Source organism: Crocodylus porosus, unplaced genomic scaffold, assembly GCF_001723895.1.
Source record: "Crocodylus porosus isolate Cpor-Errol unplaced genomic scaffold, CroPor_comp1, whole genome shotgun sequence".
In the NCBI taxonomy this organism is placed as follows: Eukaryota; Metazoa; Chordata; order Crocodylia; family Crocodylidae; genus Crocodylus; species Crocodylus porosus.
In genome coordinates, this window is record NW_017728943.1 from 97,680,297 (window position 1) to 97,692,166 (window position 11,870).

Consider the following 11,870-nt stretch of genomic DNA (forward strand, 5'->3'; position numbering starts at 1 on the left):
CCTCCCCCAGCCTGAAGCTCATATCCATATCCAGCATGGTTAAAGTTTGTTAAAGATATAGGCAATGGGATGCATAATGTTAAATAGGAAGTAGTAAGCAACCTTACCTACTGATGGTGCTACCAGCTCTGGATATAATTAATATGCCCCTTCCAGACAAAATTACAAAATTGAAAAGTGTGAATGCCTCTGCAAAAGATGTGTGCGCCCTCTACCTGTCTTTGTGTCAATACCTACCTTTGTATTGGCTGACCGGAACAGTAAATAATATCTCCTTGCAGATGCACATTTATAGGCACCCTGGGTGGGATTGCTACTTTGTGGACATCCCTGCTGCTTTTGGAAGATGGATGTTGTGTATTATGGTCTGTTGTTAAGTTGAATACTGAGAAGAAAACACGGAGAGAAACATTTAACAATGCTAACGCGTGAATGAAAATACTTAGTTTTATTTTCAATTGTTATTTTATTTAACAGTTTAAAGAACAGAAATTAATATAATTAACCAATGAAAGGACTGTACGCTAGCATATGAATATTTGTGCGCTATATATAGAATGAATAATAAGCAACACACCACTCTGAATTATACAGTTCTGTAAGTCCATTGACAACTAAGTTGATGTCAAAAACCGCAAGAGGAACACAGCAATGTCAGAGACTGAACTGAAATTATAGGCATACATCATACTTTAAGATAATAAGAAAAATAATTTTAGACTACAATCATCTGAAATGGAGCATCTGCTACCTCCCTCCCCACCAAAAAAACCTTTTCAAGAAAACTAGCTTCTGTGGGAGCAGCTGATATCAAAGGAGGAACCCTTGGATACCCATCCCTTGATATCTGCCTCCTCAGTCAGCCTATTCTCATGGTTTAATACGTTTCCAATCACTTCATCCTCCAGATGTTTGCTCTTTGAAAGATGCTGTGACCGCCTCTTTGCTTCAGCAGCATCCATGCAAGTATATTTGTAAGTGCTTTTAGTTTGAAATAACCCAAATTATAGTCCTTCTACCATATTTCTTGGCACACTTTAATAGCTTATACTGCCAGCCTGCATTTGCTGGCTGAGCAAACTGGTTTCCCATCCTTTTACAGATCCCTGATTATACCTGTTCAGATTTCTGTTCTTACTGTTTTTCACTTTTTAAATACCTGTCAATTACTACTATCTTTCTCCTGGGCTAGGGACAGAAATTACGCATAAACTGATATGTGATTGGAAATTGGTTCAAATCTGTAACAACAGAAGTTTAGTGCACATAAACCACTTTCAAAATGGACAAAACTGGTTTAAGATAAACTTGGATGGATATAGTATCAGACTTCACTGATTCAGGTTAAATTAGTTTATTGAATTTCTGTCCCTGATCCCCTTCAAATTCAAGCTGTCTGCTTTAGCAGAACAGGGAGGCATGCTCTAGTGTCCCCCGGGTTTTGGCCTGAGCCACAGAAGACATGTGACTGCATTTCTGGAATCAAAAGTGAAGGTTTGCTCACCTGCTTATCAGCTTGATCTCCGCAGTTTAGGCCAACTTCTAAAGATTGAATCAATTCATCTTCGGGTTTTTTGACTGTCTGTACTTAGCCCTAGTGATTCTTTACCCTAGCTGTAGTACTGAGTTATTATATCTTTCCCTTAGTTCGTTGTTGCTTTTTTATAAATTTTTTCCAGCTGGTCAAAATCTTCCTGGTGTTGACATGCTTTTATGGTAATTGCATTCAGTGTTCTAGGAGGAATCTCAGCAGTGGGCTTGAGAGGGCAGGATCCTCTGCTTGGTGGTGTTCGATACAATGGCTCCTATCTCTCTGTAGTTCAAATCAGATTGGCACTTTCTTACTGCCATATCATGTTTTAAATTCGTGATTTGCTGTCTGCTCTCATCCCTGTGGTAGGTCTTTTTCAGTGTTACCCACTTCCAAGCGTTTCATTTCCACTGAATGATCAGTCATACTTGATAATTTCTCTCTGAATATTTTTCCTTGCATTTTTTCCATATTCGACACTGGGATTTTCAGTTTTTTTATGCAGGGCTTCCAAAAGACTCATGACCCTAATCCCACTATTCTTTGGGTTACATCCCATGATTTCTTGGGGGAGTCCTTGGGGATCATGATATGGAAAGGGCAGGAATGGGAGTAGGGTAAGGATGGAGTGCCCATTGAGGTGGGGTTAAGTGTTCAGGTTTGTCTTCATTCCCCATTTACTGCTTCAGGGAAGAGACTCTGAACTAATGTGAGGACCTGAGAGAGCTGTGAGAGTGGCCAAAGCCATCAGGTCAAGGTAGCTGGCAACTTCCCATTCTACAGGGGTGCTTCCTTAGAGCTGAGTGCAGAGGGAAGGGAGGAGACAGGAGCTGCTGTGAAACTGGAGCAGATGAAGAACATTCCTAGAAATACTTTTCAGCGTCCTGGTTCTATAACTTGGGAATCTGTTTCTTCTGATTTATCCCATATTTCAGTGTTACTGTAGAATGCCGCTTGACAAGCATCACATGGATTTTGTTTATTTAGAGAGGAGATGAAGAGGGAGAGGGAGATTAACTGAAAATCAGGATTATTCTGAAAGGGAGCAGGGAGAGAATTTTTTTTTCCACAGTTTTTCCCTGGGCTATTCTGGTGGCCACAAACTGTTCTGAAGCGCTCTGCCTACTCCTGGCCAGAGGCTTCCGGCAGGCTGTTTGTGCGGTGGTAAAACTTGCTGAGTTATTCCACGTGGACCGGATATCTGTGCTCCATAGACAGTGTGTCATTTTTATATACTATGTGTAATACAAGAAAGGAGCTAGTTTCATGCTAGTCCACAGCTGACATATAAAACCAGCCTGTTAAACATTTGCTATTTACTGAGCGTTCAAATTTCTGTTCTAGATGGGATATTCTTGATGACTTATTTTTTAAAGGATGGAAATAGTTTGCTTCCTGGGCCAAATCCAACATGTTGGATATGTAAAGAAGCCATGTGGTTTATCTATGTTGGTCTCCAATGCTGTCACGTTAGAAGCGTAGGGGATTTGAGGCTCCTTTGAGAGACCACATGGCAGGAACCAGAAGTCTCACCCTATTCTCCTGCTGCCAGTTTTCTCTTTTTCCCTTTCCCAGCTATGTTTTGAGTTCGTCAAGTTGAATTAAATGGAGTGTTTGAAAGGCTGTGAGAGCCTTCATTTGTCAATTAAGCACCATGGAGTGATCAAATGAGGACTTCTCTTTAATTAAAAAAATATGTAAAGAGCAATGTGTACACATCAATTACTATTGGTCATCATGAGGGCATATTTATAGCACACATGAGCTGTCATTCAGATCTGTTTTTTGGAACTGGCATCATGCAGTCTTCCTATACCTCCAGCCATGCGTCTGCTCCCATGTTCCTGGTAGCAGGATCACTCTCAACTGTAAGATATCCCCCTTGGCTTTTCAGTGCAGCACCCTCTTGGGAAGAGATGGGCCAGAATCCCCTAACCAGAAAGTGTTTATGTATGTCTTTCCATTAAAAAATAAATCCATTTTTTAGAAGTGTGTCAAACAGAGCAGAGAATTTATCACTACTGTTTGACACAAAAATTCTCTTAGGAAAATCATTATTACAGAAGCAAGTGGGCAATTTGCTGATAAGATGATAAGGTGCCTTCGATAATCCCTATCTTGTTGCATTACACACCAAGAGGTTTTAGAATACATAGTAGGCCCCAGGCAGACATTACATTTATTTTATGACCAATGTGTTAATCATTCAGTAAATTGTAACATGCTGCATGTTCAACAAATGTATTGTGCCAAAATATGGCAATGCTTCTTCCATGGACTCCCTTTGACTTGACAGTTTCAAAAGCTTTGCCCTGCAGCTCATATGGACATGGATGAAATTCTGCCAGAACATGGGGAGGCCTGCTTTTGGGTTTGGGCAGGGGGCAGCTTCTGGCTTGGGGCACGGCCACCTCCTGGCTGATTCTGAGGATCGGGCAGAAGGCAGCCCCATGTGCCAGTACAGGACTTGGGGTTGCTCCTTATCTGATCTTGGGAATTAAGTACTGGGCAGCTATATACTAGATTTTTGGGATTGGGTGTAAAATCCCTTAGATCCCAATCATGGAATTATGTCTGCCATTGGCCCTAGCTTTATCATTAACCTCTTGGTTACTCTTTCCCTACCTCCCTAGAAATGCACTAACTAAGATGTATAATATCAATTGATTTATGAAAAACATCCGCTTTTAGCTTTGTTCTCCATACTTTGCATATGGTAAGACTTGTATATTCCTGGATTATTCTGAATATACAAATAAAAAATGTGGCGAAATGCCGGGCTAGCGGCTCCGGCACTGCTTAGGGGAGCCGCGGGCTTTGCGGAGTTGTGCGAGCGCGCGGCTTGTGGGGCGGAATTGAGGTAGCTCTTAGCCGCCCTCGAGGTTCGCCGAGTTGGCACAAGTAGACGACTTAGAGTAAGTAGTTAGTGTCTCTTAATCTATCGGGTGTCCGTTGGTTCACGAGGTTCCAGAGCCAGCCCTTGCTTTCCAACAGTGGAGCTAGTCCAAAGCTAGGTGCGGCTGCCGGCTCCTTAAGTCCCAGAACTGGTCAATGGCTCATGAATGGGAAATACAAAGCAATACTGTAACACGGTGAATCGTTGTCAGTTGTCGGATTTCTGAGGCCTTTGTGTTCGCTGGGATACGCCCAGGCAGGGAGGCTGAGAACCGGTCTGCGGGGTGATCAGGCCCACAGAGTTTTCCAGTTGTCGTCTCTGCTGCTTTTTGCTTTTTTGCCTCTTTTATAGATGTTTGTTGGACTGCCTCTATGACACTAACTATCATATATAGAGATAGGATAATTTTCTTTTACATAATTATTGCTAGGCAGACTTTCTACATAAGTTTCATTTCTGCAGAAATGACACTTCTAGATAAGAAATGAAATTTACAGAATGCACATGTGTGGCTTAATGCCAGTGGAGAAAAGTACAAAGCGTTCATTTTGATTAACAGTCGACTTCAAGGTTACATAAATGTGAGAGTGCCGCGCGGCAGTTATACAGAAAAGGGAAAATAATATAAAGTCTTTGCTAAAAACTATAAGATAGTTACAACCCACCCCCCAAATGATGCTACTGCTTGGCAGAATAAAACAAGCAGGAGCAATTTTATCAGGTATCTTCATGGAATCATCAAAAAGTAGGGCAGGGACCTCAGAGGAACATCAATTAATTTAGTTCATGTATACTTTAAATCAGCCATCTCTAAGGCAAAGATTATAAATCTTGGCAATATAAGCTGGGAGGATGGAAGGGTTGAACCCCACGTATAATTTCTTATGTAGTGGAATTTATTGTCCAATGTTAACTTTGAAGTGGTTATGGTGTCGCGCTTTTAGATGCAGGGGGGAGGGAGGGAGGGGGGAAAACATGCTTCCATGGCTGTTTTCAAGTCTAGCTGCTATATCATGGCTGCAAACCCTGCCACCATATCAAGGTAAATACTTAGACAGGTTTTGCAGCCCATACTGGACTTCAGGCTATGGTGAATAAATTTAAAGCTAGCTCAAGTATGTCTACACCCCAGTTCAGTCACAACAGTGACTGCAATGTAGCTGTATCTAAAGGTGTGTGTGTGTGTATACACACACATATATCCATAGGTGAGTGTGTATGTCTGATTTGACTATTGTTGCCAATAAAAGTCTTCTGAGATTTGATCTACTAAACAGGAATTATTCTAGTGATATTTCTTAGTAGATCTCAGATTTCATTGGTTTTAGAGAGAAATATAGAGAAAGAAATGTGGACACATACCATGTAGGTAGCAATCTAATATAACCCATATCCATAGGTGAGTGTATGTATACATATATGTGCTCACACACATACATCTATATCTATATCTATGTGTGTGTGTATGTGTATACATACCCATATCCATAGGATCCATACCCTATGGATATGCATGAGTATGTATAGATACACACACTCACCTATGGATATGGGTTATATTAGATTGCTACCTACATGGTATGTGTTCACATTTCTTTCTCTGAATTTCTCTCTAAACCAATGAGACCTACTAAGAAATATCACTAGAACAATTCCCATTTTACTAGATCAAATCTCAGAAGATTTTATTGGCAACAATATTCAAATCAGATATAAAACCAATAAAAGTAAATGCAAGACTCTTGAGCAGGAGCGCTACACTCAATTTATTAGGCATTGATGGCTTGAGAATCTCTTTATAAGAATAAAGACTTTTGTTGAAAATGTTAAAATACCATCAGGCAAAAATAGATCATGTTATTCTTAACAGTGAATAGATAAAACTTAGATTTCAGGTTGGCAGTTTAAATCAGAAAACATAATACCTTCCTCTAAGTGGCACACAAAGATTTAGGCCCCATGGTAGTGCCTGGCTCCTCTACTGGAATCCATAACCCTGGGTGAGATGTCTGGTTACCCTATATAGTACATAGGCAGAGTCACGTCCCTTAGAAAGGGATTCATAACAGCAGCATGTTGAATAAATAGCTGCTTAATCTAGCCAAGGAGAAATCCAGAGGGCTGGGACATGTCTTCCACCTAACTCCTCTCCCTGGCTTAGACACCCACCTCAGTTCAGCAGGGAGGTATCTCCTTTCACTTGGGATTCAGATTTTCACATGCTTAGTGTTCAGAATCCTCTTTTTAAAACTCTCAAGAAAACCTGTCTGCTTTCCAATTCAAAGTCACATAAGTCTCTGCTCAGCAGAAATGTAAATGTTTTGGTAAAGAGGGTTCTTAACAAGTTTGATTCATTTAATCAGCTTGATTAATGGCAGGGTCTTTAATCAGGCAGGACTTAGAGTAAATTGATGTTTTATGTAATTTTATAAAGAACAATGGGACAGACAGGATCCTGCCACCTCAGCTGAATTGTGGGTGTCCTCCATTGTGCAGAAGTCATATTTCTTACTGAGGTTGGTGCCTCCCTGTGCCACAGTGTACACATTTTGGATCCCAGTTGTCCATTTGGTACTGAGCAAACAGTTTAGGCATGGCAGAGAATTTAGGCGCCATTAAGAGGAGCCAGGGTCTTAGCTCAAGGCTTTGTGATGAGCGTGACATTTATCCCTTGTATTCCCATCTCCCAGATTATTAGCTTGATCTCTTCTCTTTAGACTTCCTCTGAAAGCCCTTTGGCATCAGAGTTTGTATTTCACTTGTGCTTACAGGAAAGAAAGAAGGTTCTTCCTAGAGTATTAGGGCCATGTTACACCTTATGCTGAAAGCTGCACAAATGCTAATCGGCTTAGTGTTGATTGGCTTACTGCAACAGTCAGACCTTAAGGCAAAAAACTGCTCTGACTGCCCCTCACCTGCACAGCTGACTTGCCACTAGAGGGTTGGTGAGCAGGGCAGGACCAGCTCATGGCTCCTGCCAGGCAGAGTGAGTGCCGTAGCCCTGAAGTGTCCAGCAACCACAGTGCCTCCTACTACTACCCGTACTGGCTCACTGTGCAGAGCAGCTTGTGTTCCCTATCCAAACAACCACTTTGAACAGTTGTGAGCAGCTCCAGAGTGCCTGGTGGAATGAGCTGGCCCGGGGTGCTCCTGCTCTTACCAGCTGTGCTACTGGTGGGCAGAGTGAGCCAGTCTGGGGCACCACCACTCAAACTGGCTCACTCTGCCTGATGCAGGCAGAGCTTGTCCAAGTGGTAGCAGGGGGCACCGTGGCTGTTGGGCATTCTGGGGCTGTGATGCTTGCTCTACTCAACATGTCCAGGGACCAAGGCACCACGCCCGGCTGTGCTGCACCCCGGCATCTCCCCTTGCCCTGACTCAGGAGGGAGCCACTGCATCCTGGGATAGTGGAGGACTTCAATTTGGGTGGAATAGCTGTCTGGAGTGGCCACACCTTAATAGAACAGCAAAATTAGGCAGATTAGAGATGATCCTGCTGTGAAGTGGTGTATCTTCAAGATGAATAATGAGTGTTTTAAGAAGCTTACAGGTGTTAACATGCAGCTAGTCCAGGAATTAAGCACTCCAAAAGCCTCGTAAGTTTACAATATCACAAGGCCCTTACATTCCCTTCGTGATCAGCCGGAGCCTGCCCGCACTCTTCCATAGCTATCTGCTTCCTTCTCTGGATTTTCCGAGAGAGGAAAAGGATTGATTCCAAAGCATCAGCTTGGATCTGTGGTGTGGCTGGCCTTCTCTTTCCCGGCCGACACGTCATACTGATAGCTGACAGATGAATGCACACAAACACTAAAGAAGTCTGTTTTCATACTATTTCTAACCCAGCGTCACAGAACTGAGCTTTTAAAATGGGCTTTGGATGCAAAATTAAACATCTGGTTGCTTAACTGAATGCCACCTTCAAACCTTTGGAGAATTTATTGTCCGTGCCCTTCCCCAATTTTTCTTGGGCAATGCAATCATTGCCTGCTCCTTTATGATGTTCTTCTGTGCCTTTCTTTTAAGATTTCTGAGGAAAGTAGTAGTAGAGAACAGAATTAAAGCAATCTCACGCTATCTTCTGAACTGTACATCCACTCAGAAAGCCAGAGCACTTGTGCTTATTAACCTGCTTTGCCAGCAGGTTCAGTCATTGCTCAATGATCATTGCTCTTATAGTGAGAATTCGGAGAACTCAGCCCTCCCTCCCCATGCTAATGCTTTGCAATGCATCTTCATTTCAAATCCCAAACCAAAATGGATGGGTTTGATTATTCAGGGCATGTAGCCCTTTAGGATGCATGGGGTTTTAAGTCTACCCAATCCTAAAGCCAACCCTCTGGTAAAATTGATTTCACACATAATGAGCTGGTTTCATACTTTCCCTCCGTCTTCCTAGACAAGCTCTACTCATTGTCTGTAGGCCTCATCACCTCCTTTTGCCTAATCGGTCCTTTGTGGGAGGGATTGTGCCTATTGTAGTTCTAAATTTCCCTTTCTGTTTTTGGTTTTTGGAAAAGCTTGCTGGCCCTTTTCCTGAACTTCAGGTCTTCAGGAATGCTGTCAGATAGGTCAATAAGCTCCTCTGGTCCAGAAAAAGGGTTACAGAGGTACAGATGTTGTCCTTGCTGGCTTGTTCAACAGGATGCCATGTGTACCACTGCTGCTTTATCACTGTGGGAGATGTCTATAGCACGTACTCCTCAGAATATGCTCTGTGAAGCTGTTGCAGGCGGGTGGGAAGAGGGAAAGCTTGTGCAAAGTCCTCAAAACATGGTGCTTCTGCTTTATGTAGAGACTTGAAAACTACACCATGGTGCAATGAAATATAAACATCTAAGACCTGTGGCTTATTTGTGAAGCAGAAGGGAATGTGAGCTGCTGCACAATCTGTGGTTTTTTCCCAACTGCTTTTTTCCTGAATTGCAGTGAATCATGTGGAAATGGTATATGAACCAAAACAACAACAACAATAACAGCAACTGTTTTCTTTTCACCTTCTGCAGGGTTCAGTAAAATCATTTGCTGAACAAGACCCCACCTCAGCTTCTCTAACACAAGAACCAAAATTTGGGCCATTTTTATTTTTTTTGTACAGATTAAATACTCCAGTGTAGCATCCTGTCCAAGTACACATTTTAATAGATGCCCGACTCATAAAGAAATTTACAGATAAAACCTAGGATGTTTGAAATAGCCAATCCTTTTCAACCATAGTTGTTTTTAATAAAGCTTATGCTTTTATATAGCTGAATTATTTTTGTCTAAATTTGTCTTTTTTTTTTAAAGAACATTAGAAAAAAAGAACAACACTTCAAATGTTCTTGGATTGGATACGGGACATTGTGCAATTTCTGTGATATGAGGTGGAAAAATTTCCCCTTCACTTTATTAATAAACTAAATATCAAAAAGTTCTCCTGGCTTAAATAGTTTTGCAGAGCATGAATTTATTCAAGTTTTTCTTTTGCACCAAGAGAAGACTTAGGAGTAAGATAGATGTGTAACAATAAATTAAATATAACTTTAAAAACAAAAATAACAGTGACAGAAACTCATTTATTTTTTTGCAATCTTTCACTTAAACCATTCACTTTTGGAAGGCTTAGTATTATGCCTTTCTGAATTGCCATAACTCTGGAAGACAGCGAACGTCTTAATTTCATAAGTAGTACCATGGCCTACTCCAGACTGACAATCTAAGAGCTTTTTCTTAGCCCACTGAGTACAGTACAGATGTATTCTGTAGTTATTGTTCTGTGTATTTGGGATTGGCGAGGAAGTGAAACCACATCTTTCTGTGATCTCAAAAGCACCGGTGACGTGCTTGATCAGTGTTCAGGATATATGATGGATTCAAACTGCTTTGAAAAAGTAATCATCATATCACTGATTACTGGATCTAAAGGGAAATCCGTTACATGGTGCTGATTACCTCCTTGGAAAAGTAACAGATGACTGATTACTTTTAAATTGCTCTTGCATTGTACATGTTAGTTGCACACTGAAACTGCCTCTGCACTGGAGGCTGTTGCATCACTCATCATACTTTCAACAGGAGCAGCAGGGCTGCTGAGAAAAAAAACTGAAAGTGAACCATGTTGTGTTTCAGCCTGAATATCAATCAAATTCTTGGCATTTAGATGGGAGACCTTCAAGGAAAACTCCAGGTGTTGCAGGAAGTGGTGTGGATGACTCAATAAGGCCACAGACAGAACTGATCATTTTCATCCAATCTGGCCACAGAAAGCAGTCTGTAGCCATGACCAGATGCAAGTGCACGGCTACATACAGCTTAAAAATGTCTTATCAGACAGAAATCCGAACCCTTATTGCATGAGGGTTGAGATGAAGATGTTTCAGAATAGAGCATCTTCTGTAACTTGTGTCTGCGCTGCCTGCCAGCCTGTCACTGTTTTCAGAATGGGAGTGGGGAAAGAGAATGGAAGGAGTTTGGTCTGTGGTTCTTCAGCTGCCACTGGAGGGTGGGGCGGGCGTATTGGAGCCCTTCTGAGGTGGGGAGGGCTCCAATAACGCCCCCCCCCAGTGCTGGTTGGGGAACCCCTAGAGTGAGCTCTCTCTGCTTCCTTTCCCCTCCCATTTTGAAAACATCATGGGCTGGCAGGGTGGAGGGCCCATTGCTTGGGGAAAGTGGCTGCAGGTTGAAGCCAGAAGCTAGATTCCCCTCCCACTGGAACCAACAGTGAATTTCTGTTTGGTCTGGAGTATCATTGTAACTCAGAGCACTTAACTGCAAAGCATTCTTGGTTACACCAGGGAGCTGCACTTCTGCCTGCGCCTTAAATATCACACTTCCCTCCAAGCCAGTCTTGAAGCAGTGACCCTGAATGACACTGTGGAGGTGATGAGTCATAGGAGATGGCATTGTCTTACACATGCAACTGAAAACTAGAGCTACGTGAGATTTTTCTAAACTTCATCAAACTTTATGTAACAAATGCTTGTTTTCTGTGTTGTTTTTTTTAAGCAACTCTACTTTAAACCAAAGGTTCCTCTGACAGAAGTCTTGTAAGATTCCAGCAGTGTTCTGGCTCCCTTGCTTTCCTTTCCTTTTTCAAAATACTTTATTAAGTAACTGCATTGTGGCTGACCAATATTTCCCTTGTTGTTTCAAACCAGTAAGGTTTCCCTCCACACTTTCTACATGAGCAATGCTGTGCACCATTCAGCAGCTGCTGTGTGTAAGCAGACAGTGAGTCAGCCAACAGGACAGGAAAGCCCCTTCTGGATGTCTGTGTTTCTCCACTCATTTCTTCTTCAGGGTGCTCACACTACACTATTTAAAATACTAGATGAACGACTTACTCTGCCCGAGATCACATTAGTACCTACTCCCCAGGCACTGGTCATTACTTCCAGGCTTTTTACTGACTTGATTTGGTATCATTCTTATGCCCAACCCACTTGTTCTTCACTTTTTCTA

General features: G+C 42.1%; 1 long non-coding RNA gene across 1 annotated transcript in view; it reads left to right on the forward strand.

Moving 5' to 3' along the window:
- Positions 1-9,675, forward strand: part of LOC109319973 — a 51,119-nt gene extending 41,444 nt beyond the window's left edge. The window contains exon 3 of the long non-coding RNA XR_002103688.1: positions 9,434-9,675. This is a non-coding gene — a long non-coding RNA (uncharacterized LOC109319973). The remainder of the gene's footprint in view (positions 1-9,433) is intronic.
- Positions 9,676-11,870: the final 2,195 nt, after the last annotated feature.